Source organism: Salvelinus namaycush, chromosome 5, assembly GCF_016432855.1.
Source record: "Salvelinus namaycush isolate Seneca chromosome 5, SaNama_1.0, whole genome shotgun sequence".
NCBI lineage: Eukaryota > Metazoa > Chordata > Actinopteri > Salmoniformes > Salmonidae > Salvelinus > Salvelinus namaycush.
The window spans coordinates 65,081,982-65,087,447 of record NC_052311.1 but is presented as its reverse complement, the minus strand read 5'-3'; positions in this window follow the sequence as shown (position 1 = coordinate 65,087,447).

Below are 5,466 nucleotides of genomic sequence, written 5' to 3'. Positions count from 1 at the left end.
AGAAAGAGATGAACTGGATGAAGAACAAGAATAGGAAGAGGATTGATTGATGGATGATGTTTATTGTCCTGACTGAGGGAGAGGATTGATTGATGGATGATGTTTATTGTCCTGACTGAGGGAGAGGGTTGATGGATGATGTTTATTGTCCTGACTGAGGGAGAGGGTTGATTGATGGATGATGTTTATTGTCCTGACTGAGGAGAGGGTTGATGGATGATGTTTATTGTCCTGACTGAGGGAGAGGCTTGATTGATGGATGATGTTTATTGTCCTGACTGAAGGAGTGGATTGATTGATGGATGGTGTTTATTGTCCTGACTGAGGGAGAGGGTTGATTGATGGATGATGTTTATTGTCCTGACTGAGGGAGAGGATTGATTGATGGATGATGTTTATTGTCCTGACTGAGGAAGAGGGTTGATTGATGGATGATGTTTATTGTCCTGACTGAGGGAGAGGATTGATTGATGGATGATGTTTATTGTCCTGACTGAAGGAGTGGATTGATTGATGGATGATGTTTATTGTCCCGACTGAGGGAGAGGATTGATTGATGGATGATGTTTATTGTCCTGACTGAGGGAGAGGATTGATTGATGGATGATGTTTATTGTCCTGACTGAGGGAGAGGTTTGATTGATGGATGATGTTTATTGTCCTGACTGAGGGAGAGGATTGATTGATGGATGATGTTTATTGTCCTGACTGAGGGAGAGGATTGATTGATGGATGATGTTTATTGTCCTGACTGAGGGAGAGGGTTGATTGATGGATGATGTTTATTGTCCTGACTGAGGGAGAGGGTTGATGGATGATGTTTATTGTCCTGACTGAGGGAGAGGATTGATTGATGGATGATGTTTATTGTCCTGACTGAGGAAGAGGGTTGATTGATGGATGATGTTTATTGTCCTGACTGAAGGAGAGGATTGATTGATGGATGATGTTTATTGTCCTGACTGAGGGAGAGGGTTGATGGATGATGTTTATTGTCCTGACTGAAGGAGAGGGTTGATTGATGGATGATGTTTATTGTCCTGACTGAGGGAGAGGGTTGATGGATGATGTTTATTGTCCTGACTGAGGGAGAGGATTGATTGATGGATGATGTTTATTGTCCTGACTGAGGGAGAGGGTTGATTGATGGATGATGTTTATTGTCCTGACTGAGGGAGAGGATTGATGGATGATGTTTATTGTCCTGACTGAAGGAGAGGGTTGATTGATGGATGATGTTTATTGTCCTGACTGAGGGAGAGGATTGATGGATGATGTTTATTGTCCTGACTGAAGGAGAGGGTTGATTGATGGATGATGTTTATTGTCCTGACTGAGGGAGAGGGTTGATGGATGATGTTTATTGTCCTGACTGAGGGAGAGGGTTGATGGATGATGTTTATTGTCCTGACTGAGGGAGAGGATTGATTGATGGATGATGTTTATTGTCCTGACTGAGGGAGAGGGTTGATTGATGGATGATGTTTATTGTCCTGACTGAGGGAGAGGGTTGATTGATGGATGATGTTTATTGTCCTGACTGAGGGAGAGGGTTGATTGATGGATGATGTTTATTGTCCTGACTGAGGGAGAGGGTTGATTGATGGATGATGTTTATTGTCCTGACTGAGGGAGAGGGTTGATGGATGATGTTTATTATCCTGACTGAGGGAGAGGATTGATTGATGGATGATGTTTATTGTCCTGACTGAGGGAGAGGATTGATTGATGGATGATGTTTATTGTCCTGACTGAGGGAGAGGGTTGATTGATGGATGATGTTTATTGTCCTGACTGAGGGAGAGGGTTGATTGATGGATGATGTTTATTGTCCTGACTGAGGGAGAGGGTTGATGGATGATGTTTATTGTCCTGACTGAGGGAGAGGGTTGATTGATGGATGATGTTTATTGTCCTGACTGAGGGAGAGGGTTGATGGATGATGTTTATTGTCCCGACTGAGGGAGAGGGTTGATTGATGGATGATGTTTATTGTCCTGACTGAGGGAGAGGATGGATTGATGGATGATGTTTATTGTCTTGACTGAGGGAGAGGGTTAATTGATGGATGATGTTTATTGTCCTGACTGAGGGAGAGGGTTGATGGATGATGCTTATTGTCCTGACTGAAGGAGAGGGTTGATTGATGGATGATGTTTATTGTCCTGACTGAGGGAGAGGGTTGATGGATGATGTTTATTGTCCTGACTGAGGGAGAGGGTTGATGGATGATGTTTATTGTCCTGACTGAGGGAGAGGGTTGATGGATGATGTTTATTGTCCTGACTGAAGGAGAGGATTGATTGATGGATGATGTTTATTGTCCTGACTGAGGAAGAGGATTGATTGATGGATGCTGTTTGTTGTGCTGACTGAAGGAGAGGGTTGATTGATGGATGATGTTTATTGTCCTGACTGAATGAGAGGGTTGATTGATGGATGATGTTTATTGTCCTGACTGAGGGAGAGGCTTGATTGATGGATGATGTGTATTGTCCTGACTGAGGGAGAGGATTGATTGATGGATGATGTTTATTGTCCTGATTGGGGGAGAGGATTGATTGATGGATGATGTTTATTGTCCTGACTGAGGAAGAGGCTTGATTGATGGATGATGTTTATTGTCCTGACTGAGGAAGAGGATTGATTGATGGATGATGTTTATTGTCCTGACTGAGGGAGAGGGTTGATTGATGGATGATGTTTATTGTCCTGACTGAGGGAGAGGATTGATTGATGGATGATGTTTATTGTCCTGACTGAGGCAGAGGATTGATTGATGGATGATGTTTATTGTCCTGAATGAGGGAGAGGATTGATTGATGGATGATGTTTATTGTCCTGACTGAGGGAGAGGGTTGATTGATGGATGATGTTTATTGTCCTGACTGAGGGAGAGGGTTGATGGATGATGTTTATTGTCCTGACTGAGGGAGAGGCTTGATTGATGGATGATGTTTATTGTCCTGACTGAAGGAGTGGATTGATTGATGGATGGTGTTTATTGTCCTGACTGAGGGAGAGGGTTGATTGATGGATGATGTTTATTGTCCTGACTGAGGGAGAGGGTTGATTGATGGATGATGTTTATTGTCCTGACTGAGGGAGAGGATTGATTGATGGATGATGTTTGTTGTGCTGACTGAGGGAGAGGATTGATTGATGGATGATGTTTATTGTCCTGACTGAGGGAGAGGCTTGATTGATGGATGATGTTTATTGTCCTGACTGAGGGAGAGGGTTGATTGATGGATGATGTTTATTGTCCTGACTGAGGAAGAGGATTGATTGATGGATGATGTTTGTTGTGCTGACTGAGGGAGAGGATTGATTGATGGATGATGTTTATTGTCCTGATTGAGGGAGAGGATTGATTGATGGATGATGTTTATTGTCCTGACTGAGGAAGAGGCTTGATTGATGGATGATGTTTATTGTCCTGACTGAGGAAGAGGATTGATTGATGGATGATGTTTATTGTCCTGACTGAGGAAGAGGATTGATTGATGGATGATGTTTATTGTCCTGACTGAGGGAGAGGGTTGATTGATGGATGATGTTTATTGTCCTGACTGAAGGAGTGGATTGATTGATGGATGATGTTTATTGTCCCGACTGAGGGAGAGGATTGATTGATGGATGATGTTTATTGTGCTGACTGAGTGAGAGGATTGATTGATGGATGATGTTTATTGTCCTGACTAAGGGAGAGGGTTGATGAATGGATGATGTTTATTGTGCTGACTGAGCAAGAGGATTGATTGATGGATGATGTTTATTGTCCCGATTGAGGGAGAGGGTTGATTGATGGATGATGTTTATTGTCCTGACTGAGGGAGAGGGTTGATTGATGGATGATGTTTATTGTCCTGACTGAGGGAGAGGGTTGATTGATGGATGATGTTTATTGTCCTGACTGAGGGAGAGGGTTGATTGATGGATGATGTTTATTGTCCTGACTGAGGGAGAGGGTTGATGGATGATGTTTATTGTCCTGACTGAGGGAGAGGCTTGATTGATGGATGATGTTTATTGTCCTGACTGAAGGAGTGGATTGATTGATGGATGGTGTTTATTGTCCTGACTGAGGGAGAGGGTTGATTGATGGATGATGTTTATTGTCCTGACTGAGGGAGAGGGTTGATTGATGGATGATGTTTATTGTCCTGACTGAGGGAGAGGATTGATTGATGGATGATGTTTATTGTCGTGACTGAGGGAGAGGATTGATTGATGGATGATGTTTATTGTCCTGATTGAGGGAGAGGATTGATTGATGGATGATGTTTATTGTCCTGACTGAGGAAGAGGCTTGATTGATGGATGATGTTTATTGTCCTGACTGAGGAAGAGGATTGATTGATGGATGATGTTTATTGTCCTGACTGAGGAAGAGGGTTGATTGATGGATGATGTTTATTGTCCTGACTGAGGGAGAGGGTTGATTGATGGATGATGTTTATTGTCCTGACTGAAGGAGTGGATTGATTGATGGATGATGTTTATTGTCCCGACTGAGGGAGAGGATTGATTGATGGATGATGTTTATTGTGCTGACTGAGTGAGAGGATTGATTGATGGATGATGTTTATTGTCCTGACTAAGGGAGAGGGTTGATGGATGGATGATGTTTATTGTGCTGACTGAGCAAGAGGATTGATTGATGGATGATGTTTATTGTCCCGATTGAGGGAGAGGGTTGATTGATGGATGATGTTTATTGTCCTGACTGAGGGAGAGGATTGATTGATGGATGATGTTTATTGTCCTGACTGAGGGAGAGGGTTGATTGATGGATGATGTTTATTGTCCTGACTGAGGGAGAGGGTTGATGGATGATGTTTATTGTCCCGACTGAGGGAGAGGCTTGATTGATGGATGATGTTTATTGTCCTGACTGAAGGAGTGGATTGATTGATGGATGGTGTTTATTGTCCTGACTGAGGGAGAGGGTTGATTGATGGATGATGTTTATTGTCCTGACTGAGGGAGAGGGTTGATTGATGGATGATGTTTATTGTCCTGACTGAGGGAGAGGATTGATTGATGGATGATGTTTATTGTCGTGACTGAGGGAGAGGATTGATTGATGGATGATGTTTATTGTCCTGACTGAAGGAGTGGATTGATTGATGGATGATGTTTATTGTCCTGACTGAGGGAGAGGGTTGATTGATGGATGATGTTTATTGTCCTGACTGAGGGAGAGGATTGATTGATGGATGATGTTTATTGTCCTGACTGAGGGAGAGGGTTGATTGATGGATGATGTTTATTGTCCTGACTGAGGAAGAGGATTGATTGATGGATGATGTTTATTGTCCTGACTGAAGGAGAGAGTTGATTGATGGATGATGTTTATTGTCCTGACTGAGGGAGAGGGTTGATTGATGGATGATGTTTATTGTCCTGACTGAGGGGGAGGGGGGGGTTTTTTTTGGATTTGGATGGATTGATGGTTTATTT